The following is a 24,610-nucleotide window of genomic DNA, read 5'->3' as shown; positions in this document are numbered from 1 at the left end:
TTCAAAGCCACAAGAATTTACTGCATTCCTACTATATGCAATATGGGAAGCCATGATATCCCAAGCACATTTTTTGGGAAAGAGCCTTATTTGTTTCCAATTTATTCAAGGAAAAATTAATCCAGAGAAGGAAAATTATCTTTACTATCTTAGATACTCTATATAACTACTTTTTTAAAAAATAGTCTCTATCATTTGCATTTCAATCAATGGACAAGCAGTACTGAGTACCCACTTCACATTCAATTCTGGGCTATGCATGAGATTACAAAACACAATCCTTGACCTTGAGAAGTTTTCCATCTGGTTGGTAAGATAAGGATCGGGCTTAAGACACAATTAAAGAAACACACATCGACTATTGATGCAAGGTCTCCCCTCTTATGCTCAGCCATTCATACTTTAACATTCTTTATTTTCCTCTTTTGACTATTGACTCTAGTCCAGGGCAGAAAGTGTCTATTTTGAGCAATGAAAATATAGAACTTTAGTTTGAAAGAATGTGGACAAAAAACAATTCAAGTATAAAAATCCATATAGAGCCAAGAGACTCCTATAGGGAAAAATAATGTTTTTCCTGCTAAATTTTGAATGTATTCTCTAGGGTAAGCTGGGTTTTGGTATCTAGAAAAAGTTTTGCTTATTTGAGTTTTAAAACTCTTCTTTTGCCCTTGTTTACCTGTAGGCATCTACAATTGCAGAAAACTTTCTTTAGAATTGTGATTAACTCTTGGCATCACCTAGTATGCTTTGCTGCAATATTTAATTAGAAAAAATGAAGGATAACATGATAAAACATAAGAGTAAGACAAAGTTTTTAACTTACAATTTAATATATACTAAGATGGCAAACCATTTTATAGCTTTATTTAGATCCACTGTCTTAATGCTTTCAAAGAATACTTTAATATAAGTTAGGGGAATTATTTAATTCACATTAATATATTCTTTGAAAAAATAAATAGTCATCATCTATAAAATAAATTATAAAAATCACACCAAAGTATATATTGAGAAGAAGAGATTTGAAAATTCTGTTATAAATGGAAACTAAGGCTGTAACTTTTGTTTCTTAGGTTTTGCTAGCCTGTTACCACCTAATAGACAGCAGGTATTTCCACTAAATTTAAATTGGTTAAGTGAAAGGAAAATCAGAAAAAATCTTTGCAACTTTCAAATTTCAAATACATTTCTACTGTCTTCATTCTGAAGATTTATTTGAAAAGTATTGTGTTTCTAAAGGAGTTAGTCAACTAGGTTTATGATATGGAAATAACCTAATTATGATTAGCAAACATTTTCATCTTTTTAAGCAATCATCCCATTATTAAAACTAACCTGCATCAAAATAATTTAGTATTTAGAGATTTTATTTTTTAAAATACAAATTTTTAATGGCTCACTGATATTCACATGTATTAATATTTATAAATGAACACAACCAAATAACTTTTAAAAATCTAATGTGATGGCATTTCAAATCAACATAGGACAAGGTAGAATACTTAAAGGCCCCTTTTAACCATTATTAATAATTCAGTGCCACCAGCCTTTATGAGAACTTACTAAGAATATTCAATTGGTTAACTTCGTCTCAGTAATCATAAGATAGATGAATAAGACACAGTCCTTGCCCTTGAGATGATAGCAGTCTAAAACTTATGATCAGCCAATTTTTTTACATGATCTTTATTTGGATATATAATTTACATACCCAATCTGTACATACATAATTTAGATATAATTTACATATACTTTTATGTGTAGTTTGATGAGTTTGACAAATATATATATTGCTCTTGTAACCATTACCCCATATAAGATATATAATATTACCTTCGCCCTAGAAATTTCCCTTGTGATCCTTTATAGTCACCTCTGGCTCCAAACAATGACTGTTATGATTTTTTTCCCCACCATAAACTAGTTTTGTCTATTCCAGAAATGTTATATGAATGAACACATATAGTGACTAGGAAATATTTTTCCATAAGTCTTTCATGATTCTGCATGTCTTTTGTGAGCAGAGGTACTGTTTTTTCCAAAGGTGTTTGTGTAGTGAACAACCTCGGAAGCTAGAGATAATGTCTTCTTCCTGAGAAAAGAGCAAGTTTGTTATTGTTCAGTGCATTAGAGATAATGTGTCCCTTTGGGGTAAAGTCAGGCAGGCTTACTGCCCATTATAATGGATTCAGGCTCCCGAAGCTCCCAGGTTCCTCTCCTGTAACATAACCCACTGTTTGGGCAGGTGTGGTACTCTAGCTAATCCTACTGCTGTGAGTAACAAAGTCCTTTGTCTGTGACCCAAGAGTCTTGTGTCTTCTGCCAGCATGAATGAAACTTACAAGCTTACACATTGAATAAAATCTCAGATCCTTCGCAGTTCTTGGCACCAGTATGTATTCTTTTGTGTCTGGTTTCTTTAGCTTAATGCTTTTGAGAATTATCCATGTTGTTTTACAAATTAATAATTAGTTCCTTTTCATTGCTGAGTTGTACTAATTGCACAATTATATCAAATTGGTTTATCTGTTCATTTGTTGATGCACATTTGAGTTGGTAGCAGTCTAGAAGTCAAGATCTGCACATTTTCTAAGTAGTAGTTTTTATACCATGTAATCCAATAGAGATATTTATAAAATGCTGTTAGAATAGAGAAGAAGCAGTGATTAATCATGCAAAGAAAACCTCACAGATGGGTTCACATTTGAGCTGGACCTTGAAGAATGAGTCTAATCTTCTTGAGAGTATAGAAGCCTGGCCTGTTGACCTATTAGAAAAAACAAAAAGTTCTACTCAAGTTTCTTTATGTGCATGCATTTTATATATGTATATCTGTGCATAAGAATTTTCTCTTTCATTTCCAAAAGTTGTATGCTTCATTTGAAAGCAAGAGAAGTGACTCTTGTTTCTAAGCATCGTTAAGTCTTTACTTAACTCTTCCTTCAGTTCATCAGCATGATCAGTCACTAGTGACCCTATAAAGTTTTGAGGGGTTAGTGGGGTGTTATCCACCCTCCCCCATACTTAATAAATTAACAATAATTTAATTAATATGGGTTATTTATGTTTTCCCAATCTTATGCAGAGAATAAGTAAGACCATCTTTAGGAAGTGTTGCTCTTTTTATTGGTTTACAACCTACAATCTCAGTAAGTATCCTTGTTTGGCAACTATAGCTTCAAAGCAAGTTTTCTGAATCTCTGGTCTTTCATACAAGCAGAAAGCTGCCCTGCAGCCTCTCCAATGTAGAAATCCCCTAAGCAGCTACTGCCCGGCCCATGCTCCAGCCTCCATCCTCTCAGTGCTCTTGTCACAGACAAGTCCTGATTCAGAGGACTTTGTTGGTGACAGAAGATGTAGTTCTATACATTTTGACTAATCATAATTCTTGGATCTTTGCATTTATTCTTTGAATAAAATAGTCTCCCTTAGAAACATTTGTTTCGGGCTAACTGTATATCTTATATTAAGAAGCCCCTCAAAGAAATAAAATTCTTATAAATAAGTTTTATAATTAAAGAGATAAGAGTAGCATATGTGAAATAATTAATAGCTGATTTTGTACTGACAGAGGTATATAGATAGTGGTTGAGTGTAAAATTTGGAACCAAACTGCTGGTTTGAATTCTGGCTCTACAATTTACTACCTTCGTGATCGTGCATGAGTTACTTGACTGCTTTAGACCTTCTGTAAAATGAGGATGATTATAATAGTATCCATTTCACAAGGTTATTGTGAGGACTATATAAAAAGTATAATGTATTAATGACATTGCCTGGTGCGTGTTAAGTAATATGCACATTTGCTATTGATGATAATGATGATGATTATGATGATTACGATGATGAAAAAGAACGATTATTTTAGTTGTAGTAAGTTCCATGAAGGAAGAGGTAAGAATAAGGACTGTGTGTTTGTGTTAAATTGAGACACAGATTTGGACGACTGCTTCATAGGTGCTTATTGGGGGAGTAATGAACAATAAATTGGAAAGGTAAACTGGGTTAGATTATGACACTTTGAAAATGATGCTAAATTTAAACATAATGTGCTATACAGTTGGAAGCTTTTGAAGGTTCTGGACTGTATAAAATACATGTTTAAGAATGATCAGTCTGGCAGTAGCACTAAGAGAGGGGCCCTTAGAAACATCAAAGAATGAATTCATCATATAGGTGTGAGGCAAAGGGGTGGTGGTGAGAGTAGAACAAAGCTAGTTAGGATACAGAGAATGGGGAGGGAGGATAGGAAAAAAGAATAGTTTAGCTGTGGGAGCAGGAAAAATACCATCATTAACTGTTGGTTTAGCTGGGCAGCAGAAAAGTGATGATTGAATCTGGATTATTTAGCGATCTGTTAATGATAAAAATCCTGGTAAATGACCTTTATAGTATTACAGGATTCTGAATGGCAAAGCAAGACTGAATTGTGTTTATTATAGTTTTGATGATAATTATGATTATTTTTCTAATTAATTGGAAATTGGCCATCTGTTCGTTATAAAAGACATTACTGGACTTCATATTTAATTAACTGGAGTGTTACATTTCACAACCATGTTGGAAAGAAGAATTTTTCTGCAAGCCTTAAAACATGTTTTATTTTTTCACTCTAAGATTGTAATTGAAGTTGTGCTAATACTTGAATTTTTATAAGTGACCCTTTATGTAATATCTCCATTTTATGTTTAAATTCTTAAAATTCTAAAGCAGCTCTATGAAAAATAAATACTGTTAGAATATTTCCTCAATAGTCTGTTAATTTTGTCTTATACATTTTTTATAACAATATTAAGCTATGATGTAATAAATATTTAAGTGCTCACTCTTTGTCCTGTCATTACAGTGTTTGTCCCTTCAGTTTTGGGGAATGCTAGTAAGTATACAGTGTGGTCTGTGTAAGGTGATGTTGTAAGTATGAAGCAGTGTAGTTTGGTGGGAAAAAAAGGAAAAAAGAACATCTTCTTTTAAAACAGCATCTTCTTAAAAAAATACCTGCTCAGATATTTGCTAGGTTTATGGCTTGAGCAAGTCACCTTAGCCATTTGGATCCTACGTATAACAGGGACATCAGTCCTGCTTTTTAAGGGTTCTGTCAGGAATTATATGGATTATAAGGAATGTGTGGAATTCAGATTATATGAAATTTATAAGAAGCCTTATGTATAAATATTGGTGATTATTATTATTTTTTGCAAGGTAATATGTCAGACATGTTAAAACATTATGGGTTCCAATTCTTACTGTTGTCACTCCTGGCTTTTCTCTCTCTCAGATAATTCCATTGCCATTTAAAAGTATACTTGCTTAAGTCTTTCAGCTTTGTTTTTTCATCCAACCTAGATCTCATGAAAGGTGAGTTTGGGATTAGCATGAGTAATTTCCAGCGTCTAGGGAGGCCTTACTGAGCTAAGCAGGTGACTACAGATATTGGCACCTGCAGTGAGGGAACAGGTGTTAGTCAAGCTGTAATAAAATTTTTAGGACTTATAACTTTGTACTTTTCCAACTGAAATGACACAGTGCTCCATAGTTTCTTTTTTTAAGGCAAAAAGGAACTTGTCCTTTTCACTGCTAATTTTCTCATAAAGTACCAAGCACACGAGCCTCATTCTTTTTTCCTTGGGTTAAGAGTGTCAAGTGTGCTGCAGCAGGCGGGGCTTTATTTGCTGCCCTCTGCCAAGAACGGACAACCAGCAGTTTCTGAGCTTTTCACTTGACTGCTTTCAAGCTGCTGAAGGGGAAAGAGCAACAAGTCAATGTGGCAAACGGTTCACATGGAAGGGTCTGTCCAGTATTAGAATTTTAAAAGTAAAAACTCAAAATGAAATATATGTGCATAAATATCAAGGTAAGAATATATTAGTGATAGATCTGGAAAATGAGCCTTCTCATGTATACACACACACACACACACACACACACACACGTATACATATTTGAAGAACAGATTTGCTTCTCCTTTGTGTGTGTATATGTATATATACACATAAAACATATATATATTTATTCTTATGACATAAATAGTTTTATGACTCAGATCACTTTTACTCATGGACTTATTAAAATGTGTGTGCTATTCTATGCTAGAGTTTATTTCTCTGTAATATTTGAGAGGAAATGTAGAATTGTGATTAAGACACAGTCTCTGCAGCCACACTGCCTAGGTTTGAATGCATGGTTGTTTTTAAAGAGCCACTTATTAGCGGTAGGACTGTAGGTACCTTTTGGTACCTTAGTTTCCCTATCTGTAAAGTGGAAATAATAATCATACTTACTTCATAGAATTGTTTTGAGGATTAAATGAGTATATATACACACACAAGCACATATACACAAATACATATGTACACATATATATTGCTTAGAATAATGAGTGTATAGTAAACACTATATATCAATATTATTTATTAAACAAGTAAAATCATATTTCTATATAAAAGCAAAGAAATGTCATACAGATTTTCAGTGGTAGTTGTTTTTATAGTCTTCTAAATTAAGGCATAACATTTTCAAAAAATAAAATGATAAGATGCTAAAATGGCATAGCAATTCAATAAAGAGGGCTGGGAATAGAACAAGACTTCTACTCTATTTACTGTCCTTTTTCCTTTAGAAGTCTTAGCTGTAACTGAACTAGAAAAATTTTCTTACTAATCATGTTACGTCTAGACGTACAATGCTGTTAAAAGACCATTTCTAAGAATCACAACATTGTAGAATTAACAGAAATCTTAGATATCAAATAGTTCATTCAACCTCTTTATTTTGGGGCTCAGAGGACTGAGACCAAGAAAATCAAAGACTTTTCTTAAGGTCAGGTAGCTATTTAATTCCAAAACCATGTTTACTAACTTTTAGTGTTGTACCTTTTCTTTTCTTTTAATTTTTATTGGAGTAGAGTTGATTTACAATGTTGTGTTCGTTTCATGTATACAGCAAAGTGAATCAGTTATACATATACATATATCCACTCTTTTTCTTTTTAGATTCTTTTCCCATATAGTCCATTGCAGAGTATTGAGTAGATTTCCCTATGCTATACAACAGGCTGTTATTAGTTATCTATTTTATATATTGTAGTGTGTATATGTCAATCCCAGTCTCCCAGTTTATCCCTCCCCCCCACCCCCTGGTAACCATAAGTTTGTTTTCTACATCCGTGACTCTACTTCTGTTTTGTAAATAAGTTCATTTGTACCCTTTTTTTTAGATTCCACATATAAAGAGATATCATATGATATTTGTCTTTCTGTGTCTGACTTACTTCACTCAGTATGAGAATCTCTAGGTCCATCCATGTTGCTGCAAATGGCATTATTTTGTTCTTTTTTTATGGCTGAGTAATATTCCATTGTATATATGTGCCATATCTTCTTCATCCATTCCCCTGTTGATGGACATTTACATGTCCTGGCTATTGTAATAGTGCTGCAGTGAATATTGGGGTACATGTATCATTTTGAATTATGGTTTTCTCTGGGTATACACCTAGGAGTGGGATTGCTAGGTCATATGATGGTTCTATTTTTGGTTTTTAAGGAAACTTCATACTGTTCTCCATAGTGGCTGTACCAATTTACATTTCCACCAACAGTGTAGGAGGGTTCCCTTTTCTCCACACCCTCTCTAGTATTTATTGTTTATAGATTTTTTGATGATGGCCATTCTGACCAGTGTGAGGTGATACCCATTGTAGTTTTGATTTGCATTTCTCTAATAATTAGTGATGTTGAGCATCTTTTCATGTGCTTTTTGGCCATCTGTATGTCTTTGGAGAAATGTCTATTTAGATCTTCCCCCCCATTTTTCGATTGAGTTATTTGTTTTTTGATATTGAACTGTATGGGCTGTTTGTATATTTTGGAGATTAATCCTTTGTCAGTTGCTTCATTTGCAAATATTTTCTCCCATTCTGAGGGTTGTCTTTTTGTTTTGTTTATGGTTTCCTTTGCTGTGCAAAAGCTTTTAAGTTTTATTAGATCCCATTTGTTCATTTTTGCTTTTATTTTTTATTACTCTAGGAGGTGGATCAAAAAAAGATCCTGCTGCAATTTATATCAAAGAGTGTTCTGCCTATGTTTTACTCTTAGAGTTTTATAGTGTCTGGCCTTATATTTAGATCTTTAATCCATTTTGAGTTTATTTTTGTGTATGGTGTTAGGGAGTGTTCTAATTTCATTCTTTTACATGTAGCTGTCCAGTTTTCCCAGCACTACTTATTGAAGAGACTGTTTTTTCTCCACTGTATATTCTTGCCTCCTTTGTCATAGATTAGGTGACCATAGGTGCATGGTTTTATCTCTGAGCTTTCTATCCTGTTCCATTGATCTATATTTCTGTTTTTGTGCCAGTACCATACTGTTTTGATTACTGTAGCTTTGTAGTATAGTCTGAAGTCTGGGAGCCTTATTCCTCCAGCTCCGTTTTTCTTTCTCAAGATTGCTTTGCCTATTCTGGGTCTTTTGTGTTTCCATACAAATTGAAATATTATTTTGTTCTAATCCTGTGAAAAATGCCATTGATAATTTGATAGGGATTGCATTGAATCTGTAGAATGCTTTGGTTAGAATAGTCATTTTCACAATATTGACTCTTCCAGTCCAAGAACATGGTATATGTCTCCATCTGTTTGTGTAATCTTTGATTTCTTTCATCAGTATCTTATAGTTTTCTGAGTACAGGTTTTTTGCCCTGCTGTAGTACCTTTTCAATTACAGTAACATACTTGAGACTTACTCATGGTGGCTAAATGAAAAACAAAATTTGATTCTCATTTGAGCCAGCATACAGTGAAGCATATGTGTTGTATAACTTTTTGTTTTGATATACTTTCTCATTTACAGAAAAGTTATAAGAATAGTACTAGGAACTTCTAACACCCTTCACCCAGATTCCCAATTATTTACATTCTGTTTCATTCATCATTCATTTATATATGTGTTTATATATATGTTTATTTATGATTTTTTCTGAATTGTTTGAAAATAAATTGAAGACATCTATCTCTTTTAAATACTTGAATGTGTATTTCCTAAAAACAAGTCACATAACTGCCTTGATAACATAATTATCAATGAACAAAATGAGAAAATTTAACATTGATAAAATATTATCTAATCCACAGTTTATATTTAAGTTTTATCAATTTTCCCAATAATGTCCCCTTTCTCTGTTTTGTTTTGGCTCAGGATGCAAGCCAGGGTCAAGCATTCTGTTGAGTTATCATGTCTCTTTAGTGTACTTTCATTTGGAACAGTTCCTTAACCATTTTGTCTTTTTTGACCTTGAGATTTTTGAAGAATGCAGAACAGTTATTTTGTTGAATGTACCTCAATTTTTGTCTGTGCGATGTTTCCTCATGATTAGGTTTAGGTTATGCATTTTTGGCAGGGCCACCACAGAAGTGATAATGTGTCCTTCTCAGAGCATCCCATCAAGAGGCTCATGATGTCAATTAATTCCAACACTGATGATGTAAACTCTGGTCGCATCGGGTCTGCCAGGTTTCTTCACAGTAAAGTTACTGTTTTACCCTTTCTAAATTAGGATTAATTTGTGGAAAGGTACTTTGAGATTATGTAAATATGTCTTCCCCACCAAACATTTACCCACTAGGTTTTGCATTCATTGATAATTTGTAACTTCATTATTGCTTCCATATTTATTAGTTGACATTCTACTGAAAGGAAGAGCTTTCTCACATCTTCCATTTGTTTATTTGTTTGTTTGTTTTTTTATTATATCAGTAGAACTCATGTATTCTTGTTTTATTCTATGGGTATGATCTATTACTATCATTATTTATTCTTATCTTCAAATTGTGCTGTATTTGTCCAGTGAAAACCACTTCAAACTAGCCTCTGTGTCCTTTCAATATTCTTCCATCATTCTTGAGAATTTCCTTACTTTGCAGCACATGTTATTCTAGCATCACCTTGTGCTTTTCCTGGTGAGGCCCTGGAATCAATCTTTTTTATCCAAGTAACCATGATTCTATTTCCAAGTAAATGGTGTTTAGAAGTCAAGATCTGGATGCTAGGTGTACTCATTTATTGCTCGCTCCTGGTGTGTCATTACTTCAGGGTTCTCTCAGTGAGCAGCATTAGTAAATATATGTCTATATTTATTTCTGTATCTGTGTACCTATCTATTAAAAATCATGAGATGTTGGTTAAAGGGTACAAAGTTGCAGTTATGCAGGATGAATAAGTCTAGAGATCTAAGCTACAACATGATGAATATAGTTAATAATACTTTATCAAATACTGGAAATTCGCTAAGAGAGTAGATTTCAGGTGCTCTCATCACACACAAAAAATGATAACCATGTGAGGAGATAGTATGTTAATAGCTTGACCGTATTCATCTTTTCACTATGTATATGTATACCAAATCATCATGGTCTACACCATAAATATATATAATTTTTATTAAAAAAATAAAAACCAAGAGTTCATGCTGATATCTCTAATTCTATCTCAAACACAGGATACATTCTCATCTTTCCATTTCCATGTTTGTAACTTCCTTTTCCAACAGTGAGAAACCTGGCTTCCCATTGCATTCAACATACATATTTATTTACTCAACTTGGAATACTCAGAAGGTAATTTCAGAATTGCTAATCCATTTCATAGCAAAAAGCAATCCCACTAACTAGAATTCAATATTTTCAGTTTATTTTCGGGGTAAGATTTATTAGAACAACATAATTTGTGCATAAATCTCAAATGTACAGTTCATGAGTTTAGACAGATGTCTGTACCCATATAACTCATATCCCATAAAGACATAAGGCATTTCCATCACCTTAGAAAATCCCCTGTGCCCCTTCCCGCCCACTCCATAGTAGCCATTTTTCTGATTTCTATCATCATAGACTGGTTTGGCCTATTCTAGAACTTGATATGAATGGAATCATGAAGTGTATATTCTTGTATCTGGTTTTGTTTACTCATTATAATAACTATGGAATTCATCTGTGTTGTTATGTATATGTATAGTTTGTTTCTTGTTATTGCTAAGGAGTATTTCACTGTATGTTTATGCCACAATTTGTTTATCTACTCACTTGTTGATTGGCATCGAGTGATTTCTAGTTGAGGCTAATATAAATAAAACCACTATGGATATTTTCATTCAAATATTTTTGTGACCATATGGATTCCATTTCTCTTGGTTAAACATCTTTGCTTGGAATTGGTAAAATCATAGGTAAAGATGTGTTTAATTTCATAAGAAATTACCAAACCTTCTATCAAAGTGGGTTGTACCATTTACGCTCTTACCAGCAATGTCTGAAAATTCTGGTTGCTCCATATCCTCATCAACACTTGGTGTTGTCAACTGTTTTTAACTTTAGCCATTCAAATGTTTATGTAATGGTATCTTACTGTGATTTTAATATACGTTTCTCTGATGACTAATGGTGTTGGGACTTTTCTGTGAGATTATTGGACATTTCTATATCTTCCTTTGTAAAGGGTATTTAATTTATTTTCATTTTCTAAACTTTTTTTTTTTTTTTGGTCTGTTTATTAGTGAGTTGTAGAAATCCTTTATATATTATGGATGTAAATCTCTTGGCAGATATATGTTTTGCAAATATTTTCAAACAATGTCTGGCTTGCCTATTCCTTTTTTTAAAATGATGTCTTTTGATGAACAGAAGTTTTTACTTTTAATAATTTCTAAATTATAAATTTTTATGGTTATTACTTTATATATCCTTTCTAAAAAATAACTTTTTCATCCCTGGTTGTGAATTTATTCTCATATGTTTTCTTCAGGAAGTGTTAGCTTTTAAATTTAGGTCTAATATCCATATTGAATTAATTTTTGTGTATGATGCAAGGTAGGGGAAGCTCTATGTGTTGTAAGCCTAGATTTTCATTATTTTAAAGAAATTTTTCCCACACATATTTTCATTGTGTTTTTCCTGGATATTAAGAAAAACTTTTGGAGTAGCAAGTGATTAAAACCAACTCAAGCTAGATTAAGCAAATGGGAATTTATTTGCTCACTTTGCCGGGCAGAGTAAGACATATCTCATAGGATCAAAGGAAGATACACAAAGGCCAGGAGTTCAGGAGCTAGAACTAGGATGGATATCCCAGGGCTCTCTCTAGTCTTTTCTCATATCTGCTTATCTCTGCATCACTTCATTGTGCAGACCACTTTCCTCTACAGGCCAGGGGAGATGAATGCTGTCAGCCTCATTCATCACAGATGCTCATTTCTCCAGCGTCACTACAGTTGTCCTAAGGAAGGACTCTACTTGACACTGCTTCAGTCACATGCCCTCTTCCTGGGCTGCTGGTCACTGTTGCTTGGGAGCTCAGAACCTAGGCGTAATCAAGTCCAGGCCCACTCTATGGCAGTGGGATGGTACTACCATCAGAAACAACATGGAATGAGGGAGAGAGGGTTCCCCAAGGATAGGTTTCTGGACATTCCAAATATTATATGTCCCACCAAGATTCCTATTTTTAAAAAATGGCTTTTTACAATGTATAAAATAAAAAATTAAATTAAAAAATGGCTCTTTATATATGGGATTTATTTATCTTTCATGGAACTCTTAATTAAATATATTCAGGTGCAGTAAAGCTAGATTTCTATTCTGCTCATCTAAAACTGAAGTGTGAATTAATTAGATACTTTGAAGAACTAAAATGTATGCAAATTATATGAGAATAATGTACCTCCTAAATGATTAAAGTTCAACACATCAAAGTCTATCATAATGTGAATGATGCCGAATGAAGTGGAAGAGCAGTCAGATTTTTTCATTTTGACCTGTCCCCACTTTCCTCAAATTATAATGAAAAAATTGGATTGTCAATACTTCAATATAATAAATCATTGGGAGAGTAACCGTGGTTCAGTTATTAGGACAAGATTTATATACTTAGAGTGCCCATAATTTTCCAGAGCTTTAAAGCAAGGCTGATGATGTTCAACCCACAGGATTAATTGACAATAAAAGAAGTGGTTCTTATTGGAAATCATTAAGCACCTCAAGGCTTGCATTTGAAGGAGAAAACTTGAGAGTTCATTGTAGACAAATGACTACCTCAGCCAAAGTTACCTACTTGTATAATATTTTCTTTGAAGTGTGGTTGAGTAAAAAGCTGGCCCCATAGAGAGCCTTGAAATGATAATGTAATCGACAGCATAACTGACTTTCCTGGGTTGGATTCACTAAAGAAATCTGACATCAAAAGTAATATTTTAGACAGTCTTTTGTCTAAGTATAAAAATGTGACCATCAGGGGATAGAGATGGAGGACCTCTTTAACTGACAGGCCCAGAGGTTATTTTCCTGTTATGAGAGGAGGACCCAGCTGGGAAGGTTCTTCCCACCTTAGCCTGACTGTCTTCCTCAGCATTCCACTTGCTTCAGTTTTGCTCTCTTCACTCTGCTGACTGTGTACAAAAGCTTCCCTTCATGGCTGCCATTGCTGCCCCATCCTCTAGGTACTATAATCCCATTAATTTTCAGATTTAGGTGGAAAGTCTCTTTTCTTTGTTCCTTGAGACAGCTTTTCAGAATAAAGTTTTACCAATGAAAAATGAACTAGGAGGGAGGAGAAAGACACACAAAAGCTTAAAAATTGAGTTGTTTATAAAATCTGCTTTCTGATCCTATTTTTAAGGGTCTAGTCATAGATGGGGTTAATTAATATAGAACAAGGGACATTCAACTCCTATTTCCTTTTCCCTGCTTCAGATCCGTTTGCTTTGTTCTTTGTGGCCATATGATGCAATGATAGTTGCCATCTTAGAGCTCTCAGCAAACTATTCGTTTTTTCCATTAAAAGAAGTTGACTTTCCTGCTTGCTTTGGCAGCATGTTTACTAAAGTTGGAATACTACAGAGAAGTAAGCATGGGCCCTGCAAATTCGAGAAGCGTTTCGTATTTTTATGTGATGTACAGCATGGTGACTATAGTTAATAATGCTGTATTGCATATTTGATAGTAGCCAGGAGGGTGGATCTTGATAGTTCTCATCACAAGAAAATAAATTTGTAACTATATATGGTGATTGATATTAAGTTGACTTCTTGTGATGATTGTTTTGCAATATATACAAATATTGATTAATTATTTTGTACACCTGAAACTAATATAATACTATGTCATTTATACCTCAATTTAAAAAGAAAAAAAAAAGTTGATTTTCTTTTCTTTTCTCATTTCAAATGGCATTCTCTCTCGGGGAGCACCTGAGTTTCTATTTTCTGTTAGGGGGATATTTTCAGTTCTTGGTTTATTTACAGAATCAAAGTAATGAAGAGTCTCTCTCTCCTGTTCACATATGATTGATTTGTTGTGACTGTCTGGAGTGCTGTATTGAGAAGCCATCTGGAGGTGCATCTAGGTCCCTCAGGAAGGAGAACTGTGATTAATTAATAATGTCTGTCATGAGCTTAAGAGTAGCTGCACACTTGCCACGTATCTGTCATTTCTCTCAATTCCATCAATGGTAACGCATTTGTTTTGATTTGATTTTTATTTCTACTCAGGCTATCAGCCTTGGGAATTCCAGTGGTTTTCTTTTTTTTTTTTTTACTAATCCCTCAGATACTGATGTGGTGGTGGGGGAACACATCTAAATATATATTAAAATACTTTTCTCCCTGTTGAATTAAAACCTCCTTAAGAAGGAGCAGATTCTCTCTACAAAGTCTGAGGCATTAAACATGCAACAAAAACAAAGTAGATATTTAAACTTTTTTTCAAATGGTTCACCCCATTAAGTCATTTTGATTTCTTACCAAGTGAATATGGAAATATTGAAGCTTAAAATATAAAATGTAGATTGACATTCCTGATCCATCCCAACAGGTACATAATTTTCTATTATTGTGTATTCTCTGTTGTTTTGGACAACTTAATTTCAAATAACTCAAGGAACAGGATATTTAGTGTTTCTTCAGGAAAATAACTGCATATTTACAAAATTATTACTGTTAAGTTTCCCCCAGGTATGTTCTTCTGGTGACTATCTTAAACTTTGCATTCATGACTATTGTACATTTTTCAGTTCTCCTGTTTTCTTCACACTTAAACTCTTCATTTTTAAGAAGAAATGTTTCTTTACTTTTAACTCGGGTTATAATTCCAGTGAGACAAATGGGAGTTCTCTTTGCTCAACAGTTTCTGAAGTTTGGTTTAGCTTTAAGCCACTAAAAACTTAAAAGGTTGTATTTAGATGGGAGAATTTGGACTGAAGTCCTTTCATTGGTGTCTATAACATCAAATGGTTTAGGATTTTTGCACTGCACTCTGGGGAGCCTTGAGGCCTCTGAGGTCCATTCTCTTAGGCCCCAAAGACTGACCAATGCATTTGTTTATTCATTCATTCCTCATTCCCTTCCATTTATTCAACAAACCTTTGAGTATTTAGTATATGCTGGTGTGGAGGGTTCAGGGAGCCCATATCCTCCAAGAGTTTTGGTGTAGAAGACTGAACAGTAATAAGCATATGGCCACATGTGACAAAGGCTCTGTTCAGAGTGACATGGGAGCTTGTGGAAGGGGAACATCCAGACTGGGGACGGCAGTGGCTATAGAGAAGCCTTCGTAGAGGAGCTGAAGGATGAATAGAAGTTAATCACACAGTGAGAACAGCCAAGTGTGGAAAACCCTTTCAAAGTGTTTTTAAAAATTCAATTGCTTCCTGAAAACAGATTTGGCCTCCTGGAATTTATCTTGGAGCTAAAACAATCTCCACTAGATCCACTGCAATATGGGATCTAGAGTGCTGATTCCCTTGTAGGTATCACAGTTTGATTCATTCTTCCAGTGGAGAGGTGGTGTGGTAGAGAGTGAGGTACAGAAAGTGCACTGTTTTTCACTCATCAGTTTTCTTTAGTTAGCGGTTACTTAGGCTACTAAGATGTAATTCTTTAAATATTTTCGTGCACATTTTTTGTAAACGTACATTGTCTTAGTCTGCTCTGGCTGCCATAACAAAATATCATAGACTGGATGGCTGAAACAACAGAAATTTATTTTCTCACAGTTCTGGAGGCTGGAAGTCTGAGATCAAGGTACTAGCATGGCCACGTTCTGGTAAAGCTCTCTTCCTGGCTTGCAGATGGCCACCTTCTCGCTGTGTGTTCATATGGCCTTTCCTTAGTGCCTGCTTGGGGAAAGAGAGAGAGAGAGAGAAATCAGGCCTGAAATTATTTAAATATTTAGAATTTTAAAAGAGTTTTAAGTTCTAATCAGGTAAATAATTGCAGTTATTAAAGAAATGTTCTGGTAAATAATAAAAATAAAAATATAATTTCATAGGTTGACAGTAGTATACCACGACCAGTTTGTTCAGTGAACCTCGTATGGCAAAGCTCTTTTATGTTCTTTGCTTCATCAAAGAATGTCAGATCAGCAGGAATATCCTTACATGTCTTCCAGTGGCATGGAACTTAGTATTTAAAAAAATGAGAAAAGAATCTTAACAAATATGTTGCCTTTAAGGGTTTTCTTCTCTAGGGAGAAGACACACACAATGTGTATATACCCACATACACACACACACATGCATGTTCATACACACATGTATGCAAATATGTGTACACACACTTGCATTCACACATATGAATGAATACATACACATATGCACACATACTATATAATTCCCTGTGTGTGTTTTTGTGGTGTGAACCATTACCTATAGAAAGGCTATATGCTAGCATTTAGGCATACAGCTCAAAAAAATGTACTACTGCTTGTCAAACCAGCATGTTAGCAACAGATACAGAACAGTTGTTTTTAAAATAAGAAATGGGTTAGAATTCAGAAAAATATTGGCCTTCTGTAGTTATACATCATGTACAGTGCAGTCACATTCATTTTACAAAGGAGTTAGGTTCCACCGTCAACACAAAAGGTGACAATTGGATGTGAACAAAATGACTCTTGAAAGTTACACAAATTGCTCACAAATTGCAGTATTTTACCAACTCTTCCAGTTTTGTATTTGTTTTCTCTCCTAGCAACAGAACAGATCACTGTTCTTTAAACAACTGGAGTAGTTTATTTGTGTTGAGCAGCCATGTGGTGTGAAATCGTGTGTACTCGGAAGCTCTGGGATCACGTATGTGCGGTGCGATACTCTCCCCACCAGAGCTGAGGGAGCTGATGCTGGCTGTAAAAATGCACCTCCCGCTAGTCCCACATATGTGGGAGCACATGTTCATTGAGTGTAAAGGAGGCATTGTGGTGGAATGCTGTTTAAGTTGTTCTCCCTCCTCCTCTTTCCCTCTAGCTTCCTCCTCCTTTGCCGTTCTCTTGTGTTTGCTGAACATTGTCATCCTGTAGGTAAATTCGAACACATTGTAACTCTATGGCATATGGCATTCTATTTAAATACATCTTTGTTTATGTGTCTGTTTATAGGTTCTTTGTTGAAACAAAGTTACAAATATCAATAACTATGTGTGTGGCTGTTGGACTTCTAGAAAATTCTGTTAAGAGCATGAATTTCATTTCTGATTGCACCATGTAATACTCGCAGCATGTGTTCCTAGCACATCTGGTTGCAAAAAAGTACTATATGAGCCCCTTCACCGATTTGTGGAAGAAGTGGCTCTGTGCCCTCCAGAGCCACGTCGTCGTCGTCGCGGTCGAAACGGAAGTCCAGAGAGAGAGCCGTGTGGACGAAAGGCTCTTGGTGCTCCAGCCAGGCATCAGGGCCGTGCCTCTGAGGTGGGAGAGCCAACTTCAGAACACTGGTCCACAAGAGACCTCCCAGCTCCACGTAATACCAAACGGCAAAAATCTCCCAGAGATCTCCATCTCAACATCAAGACCCAGCTTCACTCAACGACCAGCAAGCTACAGTGCTGGACACCCTATGCCAAACAACTAGCTAACAACCCCATCCATTAGCAGAGAGGCTGCCTAAAATCATAAGGCCACAGACACCCCAAAATACACCACCAGACGTGGACGTGCCCACCAGAAAGACAAGATCCAGCCTCATCCACCAGAACTCAGGCACTAGTTCCCTCCACCAGGAAGCCTGCACAAACCACTGAACCAACCTTAGCCACTGGGGACAGATACCAAAAACAACGGGAACTACGAACCTGCAGCCTGTGAAAAGGAGACCCCAAACACAGTAAGATAAGCAAAATGAGACGAAAGAAAAACACACAGCAGATGAAGGAGCAGGGTCAAAACACACCAGACTTAACAAATGAAGAGGAAATAGGTAATCTACCTGAAAAAGAATTCAGAATAATGATAGTAAGGATGATCCAAAATCCTGGAAATAGAATAGACAAAATGCAAGAAACATTTAACAAGGACGTAGAAGAACTAAAGAGGAACCAAGCAATGATGAAAAACACAATAAATGAAATTAAAAATACTCTAGATGGGATCAATAGTAGAATAACTGAGGCAGAAGAAAGGATAAGTGACCTGGAAGATAAAATGGTGGAAATAACTACTACAGAGCAGGATAAAGAAAAAAGAATGAAAAGAACGGAGGACAGTCTCAGGGACCTCTGGGACAACATTAAACGCACCAACATTCGAATTATAGGGGTCCCAGAAGAAGAAGAGAAAAAGAAAGGGACTGAGAAAATATTTGAAGAGATTATAGTTGAAAACTTCCCTAATATGGGAAAGGAAATAGTTAATCAAGTCCTGGAAGCACAGAGAGTCCCATACAGGATAAACCCAAGGAGAAACATGCCAAGACACATATTAATCAAACTGTCAAAAATTAAATATAAGGAAAACATATTAAAGGCAGCAAGGGAAAAACAAATAACACACAAGGGAATCCCCATAAGGTTAACATCTGATCTATCAGCAGAAACTCTGCAAGCCAGAAGGGAGTGGCAGGATATACTTAAAGTGATGAAGGAGAAAAACCTACAACCAAGATTACTCTACCCAGCAAGGATCTCATTCAGATTCAATGGAGAAATTAAAACCTTTACAGACAAGCAAAAGCTGAGAGAGTTCAGCACCACCAAACCAGCTTTACAACAAATGCTAAAGGAACTTCTCTAGGCAAGAAACACAAGACAAGGAAAACACCTACAATAACAAACCCAAAACATTTAAGAAAATGGGAATAGGAACATACATATCGGTAATTACCTTGAATGTAAATGGATTAAATGCTCCCACCAAAAGACACAGGCTGGCTGAATGGATACAAAAACAAGACCCATATATATGCTGTCTACAAGAGACCCACTTCAGACCTAGAGACACATACAGACTGAAAGTGAGGGGATGGAAAAAGATATTCCATGCAAATGGAAATCAAAAGAAAGCTGGAGTAGCAATTCTCATATCAGACACAATAGACTTTAAAATAAAGACTATTACAAGAGACAAAGAAGGACACTATATAATGATTAAGGGATCGATCCAAGAGGAAGGTATAACAATTGTAAATATTTATGCACCCAACATAGGAGCACCTCAGTACATAAGGCAAATACTAACAGCCATAAAAGGGGAAATCAACAGTAACACAATCATAGTAGGGGACTTTAACACCCCACTTTCACCAATGGACAGATCATCCAAAATGAAAATAAATAAGGAAACACAAGCTTTAAATGATGCATTAAACAATATGGACTTAATTGATATTTATAGGACATTCCACCCAAAAACAGCAGAATACACATTTTTCTCAAGTGCTCATGGAACATTCTCCAGGATAGATCATATCTTGGGTCACAAATCAAGCCTTGGTAAATTTAAGAAAATTGAAATCGTATCAAGTATCTTTTCCGACCACAACGCTATGAGACTAGATATCAATTACAGGAAAAGATCTGTAAAAAATACAAACACATGGAGGCTACACAATACATTACTTAATAATGAAGTGACTACTGAAGAAATCAAAGGGGAAATCAAAAAATACCTAGAAACAAATGACAATGGAGATACGACAACCCAAAACCTATGGGATGCAGCAAAAGCAGTGCTAAGAGGGAAGTTTATAGCAATACAAGCCTACCTCAAGAAACAGGAAACATCTCGAATAAACAACCTAACCTTGCACCTAAAGCAATTAGAGAAAGAAGAACAAAAAAACCCCAAAGCCAGCAGAAGGAAAGAAATTATAAAGATCAGGTCAGAAATAAATGAAAAAGAAATGAAGGAAACAATAGCAAAAATCAATGAAACTAAAAGCTGGTTCTTTGAGAAGATAAACAAAATTGATAAACCATTAGCCAGACTCATCAAGAGAAAAAGGGAGAAGACTCAGATCAATAGAATTAGAAATGAAAAAGGAGAAATAACCACTGACACTGCAGAAATACAAAAGATCATGAGAGATTACTACAAGCAACTCTATGACAATAAAATGGACAACCTGGAAGAAATGGACAGATTCTTAGAAATGCACAAACTGCCGAGACTGAACCAGGAAGAAATAGAAAATATGAACAGCCCAATCACAAGCACTGAAATTGAAACTGTGATTAAAAACCTTCCAACAAACAAAAGCCCAAGACCAGATGGCTTCACAGGTGAATTCTATCAAACATTTAGAGAAGAGCTAACACCTATCCTTCTCAAACTCTTCCAAAATATTGCAGAGGGAGGAACACTCCCAAGCTCATTCTACGAGGCCACCATCACCCTGATACCAAAACCAGACAAAGATGTCACAAAGAAAGAAAACTACAGGCCAATATCACTGATGAACATAGATGCAAAAATCCTCAACAAAATACTAGCAAGCAGAATCCAACAGCACATTAAAAGGATCATACACCATGATCAAGTGGGGTTTATCCCAGGAATGCAAGGATTCTTCAATATACGCAAATCAATCAATGTTATACACCATATTAACAAATTGAAGGAGAAAAACCATATGATCATCTCAGTAGATGCAGAGAAAGCTTTCGACAAAATTAAACACCCATTTATGATAAAAGCCCTGCAGAAAGTAGGCATAGAGGGAACTTTCCTCAACATAATAAAGGCCATATATGACAAACCCACAGCCAACATTGTCCTCAATGGTGAAAAACTGAAACCATTTCCACTAAGATCAGGAACAAGACAAGGTTGCCCACTCTCACCACTATTATTCAACATAGTTTTGGAAGTGTTAGCCACAGCAATCAGAGAAGACAAAGAAATAAAAGGAATCCAAATCGGAAAAGAAGAAGTAAAGCTGTCACTATTTGCAGATGACATGATACTATACATAGAGAATCCTAAAGATGCTACCAGAAAACTACTAGAGTTAATCAATGAATTTGGTAAAGTAGCAGGATACAAAATTAATGCACAGAAATCTCTTGCATTTCTATGCACTAATGATGAAAAATCTGAAAGTGAAATTAAGAAAACTCTCCCATTTACCATTGCAACAAAAAGAATAAAATATCTAGGAATAAACCTACCTAAGGAGACAAAAGACCTGTATGCAGAAAATTATAAGACACTGATGAAAGAAATTAAAGATGATACAAATAGATGGAGAGATATACCATGTTCCTGGATTGGAAGAATCAACATTGTGAAAATGACTCTACTACCCAAAGCAATCTACAGATTCAATGCAATCCCTATCAAACTACCACTGGCATTTTTCACAGAACTAGAACAAAAAATTTCACAATTTGTATGGAAACACAAAAGACCCCGAATAGCCAAAGCAATCTTGAGAACGAAAAATGGAGCTGGGGGAATCAGGCTCCCTGACTTCAGACCATATTACAAAGCTTCAGTAATCAAGACAGTTTGGTACTGGCACAAAAACAGAAATATAGATCAATGGAACAGGATAGAAAGCCCAGAGATAAACCCACACACATATGGTCAACTTATCTTTGATAAAGGAGGCAAGCATATACAGTGGAGAAAAGACAGCCTCTTCAATAAGTGGTGCTGGGAAAATTGGACAGGAACATGTAAAAGTATGAAATTAGAACACTCCCTGACACCATGCACAAAAATAAACTCAAAATGGATTAAAGACCTAAGTGTAAGGGCAGACACTATCAAACTCTTAGAGGAAAACATAGGCAGAACACTCTATGACATACATCACAGCAAGATTCTTTTTGACCCAGCTCCCAGAGAAATGGAAATAAGAACACAAATAAACAAATGGGACCTAATGAAACTTAAAAGCTTTTGCACAGCAAAGGAAACCATAAACAAGACCAAAAGACAACCCTCAGAATGGGAGAAAATATTTGCAAATGAAGCAACTGACAAAGGATTAATCTCCAAGATTTACAAGCAGCTCATGCTGCTCAATAACAAAAAAACGAACAACCCAATCCAAAAATGGGCAGAAGATCTAAATAGACATTTCTCCAAAGAAGATATACAGGTGGCCTACAGACACATGAAAGAATGCTCAACATCATTAATCATTAGAGAAATGCAAATCAAAACTACAATGAGATATCATCTCACACCGGTCAGAATGGCCATCCTCAAAAAATCTAGAAACAATAAATGCTGGAGAGGATGTGGAGGAAAGGGAACACTCTTGCACTGTTGGTGGGAAGGTATATTGATACAACCACTATGGAGAACAGTATGGAGGTTCCTTAAAAAACTACAAATAGAACTACCATACGACCCAGCAATCCCACTACTGGGCATACACCCTGAGAAAACCATAGGTCAAAAAGAGTCATGTACCAAAATGTTCATTGCAGCTCTATTTACAATAGCCAGGACATGGAAGCAACCTAAATGTCCATCGACAGATGAATGGATAAAGAAGATGTGGCACATATATACAATGGAATATTACTCAGCCATAAAAAGAAATGAAATGGAGGTATTTGTAATGAGGTGGATGGAGTTAGAGTCTGTCATACAGAGTGAAGTAAGTCAGAAAGAGAAAAACAAATACAGTATGCTAACACATATATACGGAATCTAAGGGAAAAAAAAAAAAAAAAGGCCATGAAGAACCTAGTGGCAAGAAGGGAATAAAGACACAGACCTACCAGAGAATGGACTTGAGGATATGGGGAGGGGGTGGGGTGAGATGTGACAGGGTAAGAGAGTGTCATGGACATATATACACTACCAAATGTAAAATAGATAACTAGTGGGAAGCAGCCACATAGCACTGGGAGATCAGCTCGGTGCTTTGTGACCACCTAGAGGGGTGGGATGGGGAGGGTGGGAGGGAGGGAGATGCAAGAAGGAAGAGAAATGGGAACATATTGTATATGTATAACTGATTTACTTTGTTATAAAGCAGAAGCTAACACACCATTGTAAGGCAATTATACTTCAATAAAGATGTTAAAAAAAAAAAAGTACTATATGAGTAGATGTACAAACCAGTTTCCATCCCTGGAAAATAATTTAAATCTGTTAGCCCATCAAATGATGGGATCTTTTTGAGCTCCGGCATGGTACAGTAGCTATCATTAAGGCTGTGAATACACAAGTTAACTTAATTCTGCTTTTGTTTTAGTTTAGAGTAACCATTTATTTATGTTACTGTTTTGTTGCTTTGCTAAACACTGAGGTCGATGGTCCTACTGGCATCTCATATACAACCCAGCTGCCACTGACTGACCACGGGAAAGTACTTTCCCAGTGGAGATTAGTTAAAACATTCTCTGAGAATCTGAGTGAGTGAACCATACTTTCCTTCATGCAAAACCAGAATTGATTACATGTATTTCCTGCCAAAGCTAAGAGGTGCAGTTTTGAATTTCTTCAGAAAGGGCAATTTCAGGTTCACTTAAGTTCTATGATTTTAACATTGTGTTTAAGAACAATTTTCATGCTAATTGAAGTGTCCTGTGTCAAAGGAGGAAAAAAAAAATCAAGTTCTTTTTTTTTTGTTTGTTTCTTTTTTTTTTTCCACACACACACACTGTATTTTATTTTTACAAGAGATAAATAGACTGACACCAAGCATTGTACATGGATGACCACAACAAAAGCAACAATGATTGCAATTACCAAACATGAAACACACTTATACTATGTCATAATATTGACATTCAGTCCAGTAATCCTCCACTGTAACAGCTCCTTTACTTTGCAGTGAAAATTGATTTCTATATTCTTTTCCTCTGAGTCCTTGTGGGATTTTTTTTTTAAATTCAGACAGAAAGTCACAAAAATTATACTCATCCTCATCAGTTCACTCAGTCCCATGTAATTAATTTCTTTTTTTTTTCATCTTGATCTTTTGTTAGCACTTTTATGAGTTCATCAGTTTTTCATTAGAGTTCTGAAAATGCTTATTCATTCAGTTCAGCAGTACAGTCAGTTACCAGAAACCTGTACTTGTCAGAGTCTTTTCCATGAATTTCTTGAAGATGAAACCCTTTTATAGGAACATATTTGCAAAATCATCAGAGTACACCCAGAACTGTCTGTAAATGACAAAAGACTTAAAAATGACCATGGTTAAAGATTTGATGAAAGTTCATAATAATGCAGTTGACAAGAAAATTAGTTATTTCTGAGATATACATTTTAAAGTAATAACTAGGATTATTACTTATAACATTATACCAGAACATATAAGATTTTTAGACGTTTCCTGTAATGTCTGAAACATTTATATTAACATATTTCCATACATATTTCCATACAAAT

At 35.3% G+C, this 24,610-nt stretch overlaps 1 protein-coding gene and 1 pseudogene across 2 annotated transcripts in view; both read left to right on the top strand.

Moving 5' to 3' along the window:
- ARHGAP24 (Rho GTPase activating protein 24) overlaps positions 1 to 24,610 on the top strand; it is a 535,848-nt gene that overhangs the window by 65,256 nt on the left and 445,982 nt on the right. The gene's annotated exons all lie outside the window — the stretch shown is intronic.
- On the top strand, positions 13,846 to 13,932 carry LOC114237081 (U6 spliceosomal RNA; annotated as a pseudogene).

Source organism: Balaenoptera acutorostrata, chromosome 5, assembly GCF_949987535.1.
Source record: "Balaenoptera acutorostrata chromosome 5, mBalAcu1.1, whole genome shotgun sequence".
In the NCBI taxonomy this organism is placed as follows: Eukaryota; Metazoa; Chordata; class Mammalia; order Artiodactyla; family Balaenopteridae; genus Balaenoptera; species Balaenoptera acutorostrata.
Note: the sequence above shows the minus strand (reverse complement) of the source record. Positions and strands in the feature narration are given on the sequence as shown.